We start from the raw sequence: 17,344 nt of genomic DNA, 5'->3' as shown, positions 1-17,344 counted from the left end.
GCAAATTATTTTGATATTTATGTGCTATGTATGGGTAGCACCTAGAGTTCAGCTTTATCTAGTTGCACATACGAATGGTTTAAAGTTAAGTATATACAAAGTATGCTTAATATGTATCTGTCTAATGTGGCCCAACATTATAATTGAGAGGTTCTAGTACTATATCTTTGGCCCAGTATGTAGCCAGAAACCCCAGATGGCAACGACAAGGTATCTATTATGTATGTTTTATATTACAAGTTGTTTTATTCAAAGTGCAGCCAACAATGGCCAGTGATTGAAATCAAAATGTTGAGCTTTTGTTCATCTGTCACAAATTAATTCTTTATAAAAACAATAGGCAATGGTGAGATCAGTGGATTTATCTGCATATATGTCACGATTCACCCTGGGCTTACCGTCCAGGTTGGTGAGAGGTGGTGAACGGCCCCGGTTCCTGCAGGTCCTGCTTTGGCCGAGGTAGGGGGGACCCCTTCCAGTAGCCACGGTGCTGTTTGACAATAGTAAGCCACTACAGTCCGTGCCCTCCAGAAGGAGTCCCAGAGGAAAAACCCCAAAAGGGTAAAAAACCTCCAACAGGAACTCCCTGAAACAGAAGGAGGACACAAGGACATTAGGACAGAAGATACTGGAGTTCAGGAATACTGGAGACAGAAGACAGGTCAAGAATAACTGGCTTCACAAGAGGAAACCAGCCGGAGCATGACTACCACCACATGAGTGTTGCAACGCAATGAGAAAGAAGCTAGATTCCCCTTATATACCCCCTAGACAGGAAGTGAAAAACAGGAAGTAGAAATACCACCATCTTGGATTGGGGAAAAAGTCATGATTAATAATAGAGAACATGCGTCTGAAAAAGAGAAGCAATGAATGCAGGGAAGAGAGGATGTGAACAGCATGCTGGGAAAGGGAAAAGCATGCATAAAAGGCAATCGTGCAGGCATTCGGCTTTTGCCTGTGTGACTGGTAAGTGAGGGTTCCCAAACATGTGTGGTTTAACAAAGTGTTGCGCGTGCTGAACGTGCTGTGCGCGGCAACGTTTGAGACCCGACTCGGTGTCTCTTCCCCTGCCCTGGCATCGGCGGTTTAAGAAAGGGGGCACGGCGAGTGCCGCAACCTCTGACTTGAGCCGCGGCTTCCCCGCGACCTGTCCGCCGCGTTTCCAGAGTGCCGCGCCCCGTGCTCGCGGCGCGACAGTAGGTCCCCCCCCCGAGGCCCCAGGTTTGTGAGGGAAAAGCCAAAAAAAGCAACGGACCAAAAGAGGGGCATGAACCGAAGGGGCATCTTCCCAGGAACACTCACTCATAGGGTAACCTTTCCAATGAACAAGATATTGAAGGCACCCATGGAAAAACCGAGAGTCACAGATTTCCTGGACCTCGTATTCGGGTACATCATCAATCAGCAGAGGGGGAGGATAGGAAAATTGCCTGTGATAAGGATCAGGAAGGTAAGGTTTAAGTTGTGAGACATGGAACACAGGATGTATCTTCCAAGTCTGGGGCAGACGAAGACGCACAGAAACTGGATTAATCTTCCGGAGAATCAGGAATGGACCATAATAACGAGGTTTAAATTTGTTCTGGGTAAGTCGGAGAGGTAAAAATTTAGAGGAAAGCCAAACCTTATCGTGGACCTGATACTGTGGAGCCTCACAACGTCTCTTATCAGCTATTCTTTTCATGCGTGACTTAGTGGCCACAAGTTTAGAATGGATAACACGTTGGACACCCCGTAGCTGCCGAACATAGGAGGAGATGGCCGGAAGATTGGAAATATCTTTCAGGGGAGTTGGAAAGGCCTTGGGATGGAAACCGTAAGATCCATAGAAAGGGGAGACTTTCGAGGCACTGTGTATTGAGTTGTTATAGGAGAACTCTGCAAGTGGTAAATAGGTAGACCAATTACTCTGCGTAGCATTGCAGAAGCTGTGTAAATATTGTTTGAGGCCTTGATTTAGTCGTTCTGTCTGTCCATTAGTTTGAGGATGGAACCCTGATGATAAGGCCCCTTCTATTCCCAGGGTCTTACAGAATTGTTTCCAGAATCGGGAGATATATTGGGGACCCCGATCCGAGATAATGACCTGAGGTAATCCATGAAGTCGAAAGATTTCTTGTGTAAAGATTTGGCTTAATTCCTTTGCCGTTGGTAACTTTATTAACGCCTTAAAATGAGCCATTTTAGTGAAGGAGTCAACGGTTACCATAATTACTTGATTTCCCACTGAAGAGGGTAAAGAGCACATGAAATCAGTGCAGATAGTGTGCCATGGACCTGGGGGAACAGGTAATGGGCGAAGTAATCCTACTGGTTTAGTACGGGGCGTCTTGGCTTGAGCAGATATAGGACAGGATGATATACTGTATAGTCTTCAGTATCCGCCTTGAGAGTTGGCCACCAGAAGGAGCGAAGCAGAAGATCTTGGGTAGCTTTCATTCCGCGATGACCTGCGATGGGGGAATCATGGCACATACGTAAGGCTTCAGTCTGTACTAACTTAGTGGGTAAGAACAGGGCCTTGTTATGGTAATAGTATCCTTGATCTATATGAAGTTGCGGGCGCAACTTATTCAGCTCTGTGGTTCCTAGGCGGGAATATTCGGACTTGACCTGGTCTAGAAATGTCTGTACTAAACCAAGATCTTGTTACTTTCAAATAGGTTCTGTACAGGAGAATCGCTACACTCAGGGTAACGCAGAGACACGCATCGGCCAGGATATTCTGAGAACCAGGGATGTATGTGATGTAAAAGTCATATTGACTGAAAAAGAAAGCCCATCGAGCCTGTCGGCTATTCTGACACTGAATGTTTCTCAAGCATTGTAAGTTTTGGTGATCTGTCCGGGCTTCAAAAGGTTATTTCGAGCCCATCAGGAAGTGTCTCCATTCTGTGCACGCGGTCTTCAAGGCGAGTAACTCTCGTTCTAACACTGAATAGTTCCCCTCTGAATCAGATAAGATGTGTGAAAGGTAGAATACAGGATGCTCTAACTCATCATCGTCTTGTTTTTGTAGTAAAGCAGCCCCTATGGCTCTTTCAGAGGCGTCTGCGACAACGATGAACTGTTTGTTGGTGTCTGGGTGCCGTAAAATGGGAGCTTAAATTAAGGCTTTCTTTAAGTCTTGAAAAGCTAACTCTGCGTCTTGTGTCCAACAAAAGCCCTTCTTTAGATTATCTTTTTTAAGGGTTTGAGTAATGTAACTGGTTCTCTGGGCAAAGTCCGCTATAAATTGTCGATAGAAATTGGCCAATCCCAAAAAACACTGAGTTTCTTTGATGGAAGAGGGAGACGGCCAATCCAGTATAGCTTGCACCGTATCTGAATCCATGCCGACGCCAGTTTGGTTAATGCAATATCCCAAGTATTTTACCTCTGTCCGATCAAACTCGCACTTTTCTGGTTTGCAGAATAAATAGTGTTGCCTGAGTCTCTCTAGGGCTTGGAGAACATGTTTAGAGTGTTGTTCTGGGTGGACAGAAAATATTAAAATGTCGTCTAGATAAACAACCACTGTTTGCTGTAGAAGATCAGAAAAAATAGAGTCCATGAACCTTTGAAAAATGGAGGGGGCATTGGTGAGTCCAAATGGCATTACTCGGTATTCACAGTGACCGAAAGGTGTTCTGAAGGCGGTCTTCCACTCATCCCCTTCCTTTATCCTTAAAAGATGGTATGCTACTCTAAGATCCAGCTTGGTGAATCTCTTTGCCCCTCTGACAGCTTCTAAGATGTCCTTAATAAGAGGTAGCGGGTACCGATCCTTAGTAGTGATCTTGTTTAATCCTCTAAAATCAATACAGGGACGTAAGTCTTTCGTCTTCTTAGGCACAAAGAAGAGAGGAGCCCCTGCAGGTGAAGAGGAGGGAGCAATCAATCCACTCTGTATGTTCTCCTCTAGGAATTCCTTAAGGATCTGCTTCTCAGGTTCTGTTAGAGAGTACATTCGCCCAAAAGGAACCACAGCATCTGGTTCCAAAGGAATGGCGCAATCGTATTCTCTATGGGGTGGCAGTTCAGGTCTTTCTGGTTTCTGGAATACATCGGCATATTCTTGATAATGACTGGGTACTCCCTGTAGAACGTTAATAGAACATCCCACCTTAGGGGGTGCTGTTAAGAGACTTTTTGGGGACCAATAGTCTCCTGCTAGGTAGCAGTGGTGTTGGCAGAAGTGAGAGGATAAAGAAATAGTTCTTGTTTCCCAGTTAATGTAAGGGTTATGCCGTGTGAGCCATGGAATTCCCAGGATCATAACGTGATGTGGTGAAGAAATTAAATCGAAAGAAAGATTTTCTTGATGTTTCCCGAATTGGAGACAGAAGGTAGGGGTGGTATACTGTACGGGTCCTGAGGCCAAGAGTGATCCATCCACCGTGTGGACTTGTTCTGGTACCTCCTTAGGTATTTGCAAAATCTGTCTTTCCCTGGCCCATGCTTCATCTAGGTAGATACCACTGGCTCCACAGTCCAACAAGGCCAGAGTTCTTTCCTCCTGGCCATCAGTTAAGTGGAGGATAACGGGTAAAAGGAAAAGAGCAGTTCCTTCCTCCCCAGAAGCACAAATGGAAGGTATTTCGCAATATCCCGTCCTCACCCTTCTCACTGAGGACGGGAATTGGCGTTTCCCAAAGGCTTGGCTGGACGGACGGGACAGGTGCGAATTAGGTGACCAGCCGCACCACAATACAGACAAAGTCCCTTCCTTCGTCTGTTTTCTCGTTCACTAGATGATAAAGGCCCTTAAGCCGTATCGATTTGCATCGGCTCTTCCTCGGTAGCACCCTTAGTTTCAGGACGAACCTCTTCGGTACGATGAGGAAAGGTGCGAGACGTCACTGAGTGTGATGGTAAACGATTCTTCTTTCTCTCCATTCTTCGCTCATTTAACCGATATTCTATCATCAAGGTCTGATCCATCAACCCCTTAAGATTCTCTATTCTGGCAGAGTGCACCAGTTCGTCCTTAATGTCCTCTTTGAGACCCCTGCGAAACAGAGTCACCAAGGTACGTTCCACCCAGGACGTCTCTGCTGCCAATTGTCTGAAACGAGTGATGTATTGTAATACGTCCTGATTTCCATGTTGGATATCGCAGAGAGTTTCTTCTGCTGAAGACTCGAGTCCAGGGCGCTCAAACATCTGCTTAAAGGTAGTGACAAAGCTGGAATAATTAGACAAGCTAGGGTCATTGCTTGTCACTAAAGGAGTTGCCCATGCTAGGGCTGGGCCAGATAGGGCGCTAATCAAATACCCCACCTTTATCTTGTCTTGCATAAATTGTGAGGGGCGGAATGCGAAATAGACCGTCAAGGCATCCAGGAATTCTCTCAATTTGTTAGGATCCCCGGAGAAACTAGGTGTAGTAGCGGAGACCGTGGGAACATCAGTGGTTCTAGAGGCAAAGGCTTGTCGGTAGACAGTGTTTTCGGTACGTAGCTGCTGGAGTTCTTGAGCCTGTTGTTGTATAGTCAGGAGCAGGGTCTGGCTTGTTGGTTCTGTATTCATCACTGGATTATCCATGGTTTCGGACTGCAACTGGAGTTTTGGGCGTTGCAATCTGTCACGATTCACCCTGGGCTTACCGTCGAGGTTGGTGAGAGGTGGGGAACGGCCCCAGTTCCTGCAGGTCCTGCTTTGGCCGAGGTAGGGGCGACCCCTTCCGGTAGCCACGGTGCTGTTTGACAATAGTAAGCCACTACAGACCGTGCCCTCCAGAAGGAGTCCCAGAGGAAAAACCCCAAAAGGGTAAAAAACCTCAAACAGGAACTCCCTGAAACAGAAGGAGGACACAAGGACATTAGGACGGAAGATACTGGAGTTCAGGAATACTGGAGATGGAAGACAGGTCAAGAATAACTGGCTTCACAAGAGGAAACCAGCCGGAGCGTGACTACCACCACAGGAGTGTTGCAACGCAATGAGAAATAAGCTAGATTCCCCTTATAGACCCCTAGACAGGAAGTGAAAAACAGGAAGTAGAAATACCACCATCTTGGATTGGGGAAAAGGGCATGATTAATAATAGAGAACATGCGTCTGAAAAAGAGAAGCAATGCATGCAGGGAAGAGAGGATGTGAACAGCATGCTGGGAAAGGGAAAAGCATGCATAGAAGGCAATCATGTGCAGGCATTCGGCTTTTGCCTGTGTTACCGGTAAGTGAGGGCAAAGAGGGTTCCCCGGGGAATCCCAAACGTGTGGTTTAACAAAGTGTTGCGCGCACTGAACGCGCTATGCGCGGCAAGGTTTGAGACCCGACTTGGTGTCTCTTCCCCTGCCGCGCCTGCCCTGGCATCGGCGGTCTAAGAAAGGGGGCGCGGCAAGTGCCGTGACCCCTGACTTGAGCCGCGGCTTCCCCCGCAACCTGTCCGCGGGCCGCCGCGTTTCCTGAGTGCTGCGTGGCGGCGGCCCGTGTTCGCGGCCGCGGCGCGACAATGTGTGGCTGCGCAGTTTACAGCATAATTATGGATGTACTGACTTTGCCACATATTTCCAAAATTTACAGACTTCACCAAAGTTGCTGTTTCTAGCTCAAACTGATGAAAATAATACCACCAGACAAAGTGGCACATCATTTTCATTTTTTTGCATCATAATATAAAGATAACTTTGGTCCACAAAGCAGCATAATCCTAGTAGCCTGGACATTGTAAAACCTCCCTACAGTGGTTAGGGGACTACATTTATGATGATAATACAGTATTACAAGTGTAACCATGAAATATTTTCCATGGTTCCTTAAAAATACATGGGTTTTCTATCACTTCTTTTTGTGCAATAAAAGCACCAAAACATGTAATACACTCATTTTTACTTGAAGATGTAATGACCTGAATAATCTCCATTGCACTCATCCCTGTGGAGCAATGACTGTAGTGGGTATGACTATATTCCTTAATTTAGTATTTTCTGCCTCCTAACATAGGCCCTCATTACGACCCTGGCGGGCGGCGGAGGCCGCCCGCCAGGATGCCGCCCTCCATAATACCACTCCGCGGTCAGAAGACCGCGGAGGGTATTATGAGTTTTTCCCTGGGCTGGCGGGCGGTCTCCAAAAGACCGCCCGCCAGCCCAGGGAAAAACTCCATTCCCACGAGGATGCCGGCTCGTAATCGAGCCGGCGGAGTGGGAAGGTGCGACGGGTGCTACTGCACCCGTCGCGTATTTCACTGTCTGCAAGGCAGACAGTGAAATACATTTTGGGGCCCTCTTACGGGGGCCCCGCGACTCCCCCTCCCGCCATCCGGTTCCCGGCGGGAGAACCGCCAGGAACTGGATGGCGGGAGGTGGAGTCAGAATCCCCAAGCCGGCGCACTTGGAGGATTCCTTGGGGGCATCGGGAAACCGGCGGGAGACCGCCGGTTTCCCTTCTCTGACCGCGGCTAAGCCGCCGCGGTCAGAATGCCCCGCGGGGCACCGCCGGCCTGTCGGCGGTGCTCCCGCGTGCCGGGGCCCTGGCGGTGACAAACCGCCAGGGTCGTAATGAGGGCCATAGTGTTCAAACAGCTGAATAATCTTTTTATTTGGTTTTTGGTCTGCAATACTTCTTTACCATGGCTAAGCAATGATGTGAGAAAAATGAGGTGATATTGTATAACTACACAGCCAGTCCCCATTTTGTTAGCTCTTCCTTAATTTTCTCGTAAAAATATACACTTACACCCAAGTCATATTTGCTCTCAGTCACTGTTTATTTCTCTCCAAATGAAAGCAGTTTAGACAAAGATGCACATGTTTAAATGTGTTCATGCAGCAACAGAAATTCCTCATAGGAATTATTGTTGGCAGCCATAAGAGAAAAGGATCTGAAGCCAAGTAAAAAAAATGCATTTGTGTTATGCAGGGCATTGATAGCATAAGACACTTCTGCGGGACTAGATTGAGATAGCCAGAAAGAGACCTGTGAGTAGACCCATGCATGTGGAAATATGTTGCATGCCCATCACACTGCTGCATCACTCACAAAGGGCACCTGTAGCTCCAGCCACTGACCAACACCTGCATCCTCAGCCAGTGCAGTGCTCATGTTCCTTCACCTGAACAGATGCCTTGTGCTCTCTCACAGGGAGATGGATGGTACGGCTAGCATTATACTGGTAGGATGCAGAACCTTTTTCCACTGATGGGACCATGCTTTGAGGGCTCCATGACTAAAGTCCTTCCCTTTGTTTGTGGTGCTACCAAGCCATTCATTAAAGATTAGCGGACATGCACTAACAGAGGCTCCTGCAAGAAATCCCTTCTATTGCAGTCTTGAAGTTGAGCTGCCCTCACAAGCTTTATGCTTTACTCCTCCTTTCACTCACTTTGGGGTTTGCCTGCTTCAACCAAGCCAGGGAAGTGCAGATGCATTTTTCATCCTTTACAGGAATCAAATGCATAACAAGTTCACAGAAAGATGTGTGGTGAACCATCAACAATCTTTCAGCACCACCCCAACAATTTAGACAACATGACCAATGTGGCCACAGAAGGAAAACTCCAATCAGGAGTAAAGTTCAAAGATGTATTACAAACACAAGCTCAAAGTCATATAGATAATGCTCCAAACCAAATTGTTATAAAGATAAATAATCACCAAGGTTTGCCCAAGGTGAGGAAATAGATTCAGGTGTATTAACATCAATACAACTAAGCATTCAAGAATAATAATACAGAAAGTCAATAGCAATATCTGTGACACAGAAATTACACGATGCTCAGATTGCACAATCATTAATCAGTTCAAATTTAGCAGAGTCAAAATTCTTTGGCTGGGCACAGGTCCACTCTACAGCTAACTAAATTAGAGAATTAGAGAAATACATGTGAGGGGAGGAACAAATGCGGGCAAAAACAAAAAGGCCAAAAATAATTGGAAAAATAATTACTCTGGCTGCAGGTCACTAACTAAAAACTAAAAATAAAATAAAAGTGTCGGCATGGTGGAGTTTTTAACTTGAAACGGCATTTCAAGGGGCACTGACAAACAGCATAGAGGAAGATACATCTCCAAGGGATACAGCAATCACTGAATCTTCATCAGGAAAGCATCTGTCTCTGACCAAGACAGGACTAGGACTGCTCAGATCTGAATAAAGTTTGAGTGTCTATGTGTATATCATTTCACAAAAAGCGTTCCGATCTGTGAAAGCTGTCAGTTCATATTACGTTCAAGGGGCATCATCCAATTAAATTTGATCACCAGACTCTAGGTTGCAACAGTCTGACAATTTCCCGAGTCTGTTAGGGGAACATCTCCTTTCTGTGTGACTCCAAATGAATCTAAACAAATGTATATGATCTTAGTCCATGTTCCTGCACTACATAATTTTCAAGGTCAAATGGGTACAGTTCTTCCACAGTTAGACAATGGACCTATGACAAACGGACTTTGCTTCTCACCGGAACAAAATCTGAAAGAAGACTTCACCTTATGAAAAAATAATTAAATACTTTTATATGACTGAAAAATGCAAGCTATGTAGTTTACAGTTATGCTAGCACAAAGAAAAATATAAAATTAATTTCAATAATACTTTTTAGTAAACCACATATAATATGTAAACTTATAAATTCAGAATTATTATCCCATCAGTATGGCTAATAGATTTAATATAAATGAGAAAAGCTTTGCTATTGCATTATATTATTAAGTATAACAGAGAACTGCATTTTTCTCACTTGCACATAATTTCAAAGTCATTAATCTTTCATTAAACACAAGAAATCTAATATTGTTTCTACATGGGCTATTAGTTTGGAGTCTAAATTACATTTTAACATCAACTTTAACCTTCTAGCCTGTGATTTAAATGAAAAGGCATCTATCTCGAACTTTGAAATGAAAGAAAATCGCACATTGAAATGCGTGTCAGTGCAACTTTCTACATTAGTTTTTCCTCTCTTTTAAATTCATAAAATAAAGTTGTTACAGTCGAATGACTTTAGTGACATGATGGACAGCACTAAAATTTACGTTCTATCAGAAGTGAATATATAAAATGTAAACTTTTTCAGTATCTGGAAGGTTTACATTTGATGATCCACTTGAAACAATTTCAAAATGGACTAGGCCACATTTTTACAATTCTAAAACATAGCTGCCAAGTGAATCTGTCACACGTGCAACACCTTAACTCCAACTCAGTGCTTAATTTTTAGAAGACTTCAGACCATACAAAACCTAGTGGGCACTCTGAACTTAGTTTTTCCCATGCGTTCACATCACTTACCCTTTTAAAGTCCCCCACTGGCTCCCCATTCGCAAACCCACACTCTTAAAACTGCTCAGACACAGACCTCTACTGCACCTTTCTCAATAGCCGTATCAACTCCAGCACACCCACCAGACACCTCTGCTCAGCCAGACTCCTGCTCACATACATCACTCACATACAAAGAACCAATCTCTGCTGTCATGCTTTCTCCTACCTTGTTCCCAAAGCCTGGAACGACCTGCTCCTACAAGTTAGAGTTGCCTTAGTACTTGAGCTCCGCAAGAAACTGAAATCATGGCTCTTCACCGAAACAAGGCCAGTCACAGCTGACATAACTCCTGCTTTCTCAGCACCAGGATACTCTCTGGGGTAAGCAGCGCACATCACAAATACCCTTAACATACCATAAGATACAGTTTGCCATAGAGTCATTGTTGTGGTGTTGTTTATATGTTTCTCTCCGGTGTCTATCATTTCACACTCAATCTATGTTCTTTTCCATCTCAGTCACACTCTCCTCTCATTTCTTTTTCCTCTCTTTCTGTCCACTTTCACACATATGCTTAATTCTCTTTCACTACTATCTACCTTGTCTCTCTCTCTCTCTCTTCAACCGTTTCTCTCAATCCCTTCTCTCTCTTACTGTCATCCTCCCTCCCTTCTTCTCCACCTCACTCCCTACCAGAAACAGGCCAAGTGAAAGATTAGCCCAGATGAGAGATGTGTCATACTCCCACAGAATATTATCTGGTTGCGGTTTCTCAGTCCACACAAGTTTCATGTTTTCAGGAACACAGTCACTGCAAAGGTCAACACTCCCTGCCTTCTCTCCAGGCTCTTAATGACAGGAGAGGGGAGGAGGGAGATTAGGCATGATCTAGCTACAGATTGTTGTTTCAAAATAAAACACTCTGTACATGAATGTCTGAATTGTGCATGTGAGGGGCGTAGTTCAATTACGGTCCCCTCACACAGGCACAATCCATTTAATTTCGCAGGCATACTGCACATGACTCAAACAGCACAGTATATCTGCTAAAATGGGGGTGTCAGTGAGCACATAAGCACATCCCCGGAACCAATTATACACCACACTGATGTTGTGGGTCCCTTTTAGCGCATTGCTTGGGCACACTTGTTTTAGCTTTGGGCCCGTGGCCTGTGCTGTTTTGCCTAGTTAATTTCATTAATTCCCTTCTATTATTTAACCATGGCTTCATTTTAGCTCTGATGTTTTTTTTATTTTTTTTTATCAGTTGTCTTTCCACGCAGGGATTGTTATTGGTTCCTTTTGCACAGCATTTTCATCTTGTGCTCTGCTCAAGGCCATATATGATAATCTACCAAGTATTTCCTGTCCAAGAGTAAGAAGTCCAACTTACATAGAAAAGACTCATTATTACTTCAGGCCAGATCTTAGAAAACAACACATTTTATCATAAAAACATCACACTGGCACAATTAGGTGAGAAGGGACATTCCAGCCAGCGACCTTATGCTGTCCATGGCGTTTCAGCGCTGCTGAACGTGGCCTCATCTCTCCAGCCACTTGGGAGGACTGCCAGCAGACTACAGGCAAATGACCCCTGCTTATTATTCAGGTATGGGGCCGGGACTTCCTTTCAGTGACTAGTAACGGCAGAAAAGGGCTATCACTGCTATGCCCTCCTGTAGGCGCTATAAGTGTGGGTTGGGATTTAGATTCACGTAGTGTGACAGAATGCTGGCACTTTTTATTTGTTTCACACTCCCGGTCACAATAATAATCGTATTGTGTTTCATTTTCCTAATAGTAGCAGCTCAAGTTTTATTTTTTTTAATTTTTTTTACATAGAATGCAGTTGCTTCAATAAAATATATTGAAACCAGTCCTGCATTTCTGTCTGTCTTGCACGTGTGAGACCATGTGCAAATGAGAGAAAGGGCTAAAATCTGTTCTACCACAACTTCCTTGAGGAGTCAGAGTGTCATGCTACAGTCTGCCACAAAACACCTTTACTTTCTAGGTTGGGATGAGGTGCTGCTAGCTAGCATGTAGGGGTAGACCGAAAGTTGCCAGATGGTGTGGGATCCACTCAGGCCCCACACACGCGGTGGTGCTGCCACCCAAAACCAGCAGTCTCATCTCCATGGTGAGAAACCTACGACTTTGCTCTGCCAGCGTTGGTGACGCAGCAACTTTACAGATCTCCCAAGTATTGCTGACTCTTTATATGCTAAAGGCACCCTAACCACCTTATACGGAGACATAGGTCTTAGGGCAATATCTTCCTTAGCAAAATATGTAGTACATTTCTTAGGCTGTAGGTTGTTCACGCTTGAACATTAAGAAAAAGATCTTCCTAGATTGGTGTTTCTATCTCTGTACTGACCGTTTTTTAAATATGGCAGATCCTCAACAGGTAGCAGTTGCAGCAAACACGAGACAACCTCTCACACCAAATTTATTAATTAATGGGGTCACTGATGAGGGCGGAAATGTCACATTTGTGGTTGGGGCACAAGACACATACAGAACTGAAATATTCTATTGCTGGGTCACTTTTCGAGCAGTAGATTGAACACACATACATCTCACAATGACACAGTAGCAAACACACCAGCACAATACAGCCCACATGCATATTTAGAAATACCATTATCTTATCAAGAACACCATAATTGGCTTGATGGTGCCCTACAACACGTTACACAAAAAGTTAGACCAGATCATTTAATTAATGAAGGTTCTACATGGCCAGAATTGGCCACATGCACACCACACCCTAATGCAGGAAACCTGTCAGTAGCGGACGTACGCTGATTATATAATTATTTAGTAGTAATACATAGACGCTTAATACAATTTGTAATGTGTACCCTAAACACTGTCCCTGTGAGGGCGGCTGCAGCACAACCACATGTGGCCACAGCAGGAATAAATCCTTCAACTGTGCATTCAATAATGGTAAAGTACCCACTAAACACAAAGAAATTCTGTTTTGGCTAGCACAAAAAAATAATAAGAGCACTGGAAGCAGTGTTCCCCCATATGGGACCTCAAGACAAATAGAGAATTCTGACAATGTGTTTGCCCTTTGGGATGGTTTCCTCATTGTACAACTGTGCCACTTGGGGTGCAGTATTTGCTGCATTCTACACTACTGCACATGGTACACCAATACTTACAAATGTTCCGGAAGTGGTGAAACAAATTCAAGACGAATAGGGGTCAGCCCAAGCCCTGGACTTGAGGATGCAATTAATGGGCAATTTTACCACAGTGTCCTCTATAATATAAAAAAATTTAAAAGGGAAAGCAATAGGATCGGCAGTATAACAGCAGCTCCGTGACATTCCTCAACAGGAACAAGAAAGCGAGCAACCTACGATTACTGCTGAAACCTATTCCAGTATAGGTCGGGATAGATTGGGAGCCTGACCAGGTAAACCGGAATTAAAACGTAAATCCAATAAGGATTCTATCAAAAAAGCACGAGAGGGTTCTAAAAAATGCTGGGATAAATAAAAGTCTAACAAAGATAATAAAAAATAAAGAGGATAATCTCCACGTCCGGAGACCTGTGAGACGTTATAATCTTAGAAATAGGGAAACTTTAAAAACTCCAGATAGATCCCTAGATACTGGCACTCACCAATCTTGTTCCTTTCAGGATTCTCACGAAAAATGCAGTGAGAGAGGAGGGCAGTCAGAACACCAAAACAAGTACATGAAAGCAAGAAAGGACTCACAGCTCATTTGAAGATTCAATCAAAAAGGAAGAGAAACCTCCACAGCAAAAACAAAAAACCCCAATTTGAAAAGAAAAAGGTTGTGGCTATTTCAGCAAAAAATGAGAATTTTGCTGAAGATCAGGACGTGGGCCGCGACTCTGCAAGAAAGAGCGGCAGAGGTCACAAAAGTTCACCAGAATCTGGATGTGACAGCAACTAACTACTTTCTTTAAGTTGAAATTGTGGACAGGCGCATCTCCCCACATGACAGGTACATAAATTAAAAATTCAAATTGAAGGACACATAAAGCGCACTAAGAAAGTTATATTTTGGGGAACATTAAAGCTTAGTCATGATATCCTCCTGGCAGAAAAAGACTGGCTACCTGAATTTGCCCATAATCTCCCACGAGGGGAAGATGTCATTCTGCCTGCTTTCTCAGTCCTCGTTCTAGATACACTAAAAGAAGCCTACGCTACAGATTGGATATTAGCGCAGGCTCCAGCACTATACAACCAAGCACCAGTGAGATAAATTATCTCACAACTCTGGTACCAGGGAGTAATTGAACCCTGCATATCACCAATGAATAAACCCTTTGTTTCTTGTAGCTAAGCTACAATTCAGTGCATAAAAAATATAAAACAACTTTGGATATTGCCAACATTTTTATCTGCCAAAATATAGCACCTCAAAGTAGGGATCTGAGTACCTTCAGTGCGCTGGGCTCTTAGAGGAGATTTTCTCACCTCCCTCAAGGGTATAAGAACAGCCCAGGATTGTTCTCAGCCCATGTCAATATTACATGATATTGACCCCGAGGCTTTGTTTTTTGTCGATGACATCTACTGCACAGATGAAGGACTCAGAACACACTTAGCCCTAGTGGACCGAATTGTTGTTGGATTTGCCAAACTAGGCTATAAATTCAATTTCAAGAAAACAAAAATAGTTTTTCTGAGCTTGGCACCCTACTTTCTAGAAAAATTTGTGCAATTACAACCTCTAAATACCATCAAAAATCTATAGTTATTACTGGGCTTTTTTACCTTTTTCAGAACCTATATTCCAGAATATTCACAATGCATAAAACCTTTCTATGATTTAACTAGTCCAAATTTCTCAAGCAAACATTAGACACCTAAACATACATGCATCCTCAGGGCATTACAATTAGACATAGTTGAAGCTAAACACTTACATGCACGTAACAACAAAACAAACTTGGTCATCAGTGTAATTCCTGGTGCCATTGGGTTCACCTATGTGATATTCAATGCGTGTAATACCATACCCATAGCATACAAATCACATTTGTATTCCAATACGGAACAGCGTTTTGCACCCACAGAAAAAATACTGACTACTGTTCAAATGGCTGTCATAAAGGTGAGACCACTTGTCCAGGGGAAATCTATCACTGTTGTTACCCCCATACAAGCCCTTAAGGCTGTTACCAAAGCTAGTGTACCAAACGCAAAAGCATTACATCCACAATGGATTCCATGGGCAACATGCCTGATGTTGAGTACGTTTTTAATCCAAGACTACAGACCCAAGAATTTCTCCAGTATTAACTAGAATACCCTGTGTCCACCACCATCTTGCATCTTGAACGACATTGAGTCATTATTTATACTCATGGTTCAGCCCAACCAGCTGTAGGTACCAAACACAAATACTCTGCCGCTTGCGCAGCCGTTAGTGGGGTAATGAGGGATGGTAAATGTTTCCCTCAACATTCCTACACACAGTCCCAAGGGGACTGCACAGCACAACTTGCAGAGCTCAAGATTGTTCTAGTGTCAGAATTACAAAGCCAGAACCTTCTACATTGTGTGTGATTCGTACTACTGTGTCCAGTCCTTCAATGAAGACTTACACCATTGGTGCCTACATGGTTTCAGAGATTCCAAATAGAACACCATCAAACACAAATTCTTGTAGGGGAGTGTAGCAGATCTTAAAGACAAGGTACCAAAGGCTCATGTAGCCCATACATTGGGTCATCAATATGTTGACTACACGTAGGAAATATTTTGGCTGAAGAAGCAGCCAAATCTGCAATAGCTACAGCTTCTGTTGCTGTGATTACTCGTTCCCATAAGTGACCGGATGATGAAACCGTTCCGTTCTCATCACATGACCACCAGCAGAGGGATTTCATTTTTTATTTTTTAAGCTCACGAGCAGGGGAAGATCTTCCCCTGCTGCCCGGGGCATTTTTATTGTCACTGTAATGACGATCAGCGTGCATGGTGCGCTGATGTCATGACAGTGAAACAAAGTGAAATTAGCCAATTGGCTCATTTCACTTTCAGTGCTTCGGTGCTTGGTGGGGATATCTGAGACCCTGAGCACCAAATCACACTGGAAAGGTATTGTTGGAAAGGGGAGAATCTTTCCAATTATACCTTTCCTAAGTGGATCCCTACTTGGGGATTGCCCAAGGAGGGTGATCCCCAAGCACGGATCCGCCCTACTAGACTTTAGGGATTTCTTCTAGTGAAAGGGAGCGGCCCCTTGGACAACGGCAGCTCCCCATAATAGCGGCATAATTTTGGCTGTCTTCTGCCCCTGGGGGCAGACTGGCCTTATATTTAGGCTGATCTTCCTCCCAGGGAGGCAGAAAAGCACTAGACACCAGTGATTTTTATAAATATATCTCGGGGGAGTGGCCCCTTGGGCAAGGGTCGCTACCCAGTATGCAGCCATTTTGTTGGCCAATTTTGGACCCTCCCACCGGGAGCAGATTGGTCTAATTTTTAGGGCAATCTGCCTGGGGGGGTGGGGGAGGGGGCACAAAACCACTAGACATCAGTGATTGCTCTCTATTTTTTTAATGTTTAGGGTAGTTTTCTTGGCTCCTCTTATGGGGCAGATGGGGTAATTACCTAGGGTTAAATACCCCATCTGCCCTCCTATGGGGGTGAGGGACAGAAATTCCACTAGATACCAGGGATTATTTGTTTTTCTTTTATTCGTAGGTGTTGGGGCTGCCCAGCATGGGCATGGCCATGCCCCATCCCCTCAATAAAAGGGAAATAGTCTTTCTGCACCCCTGGGGGGGGGGGGGGGGGCAACAGGTGCAATTACTTATTTTAAAAATATTTAATCGGTTGGGGCGGCCCAGCATGGGCATCCCCTCACTCCACCCCCTGTCCCCCAAAAGGAAGCCCACTAGACACCAGGGATTACTTTTTTTTATAGGGGTGGAGGCTGCCCAGCATGGGCATGCCCTAACCCTCAAAAATGGAGAAACAGTCCTTCTTGCAAACTAAAGCATCCAATCCCAATGGCAAGCAAAAAGATATTTGATTTTTTGTTGTTGTGTTTAGATTAGGCCAGGGGAGTTTGGCGAACTCCCACTATCATCCCATTTGCAATGGTGAACAGCTTCATGTTTTGGGCTTGGATAGGCT

Source organism: Pleurodeles waltl, chromosome 7 (assembly GCF_031143425.1).
Source record: "Pleurodeles waltl isolate 20211129_DDA chromosome 7, aPleWal1.hap1.20221129, whole genome shotgun sequence".
Classification (NCBI taxonomy): Eukaryota; Metazoa; Chordata; class Amphibia; order Caudata; family Salamandridae; genus Pleurodeles; species Pleurodeles waltl.
Note: the sequence above shows the minus strand (reverse complement) of the source record.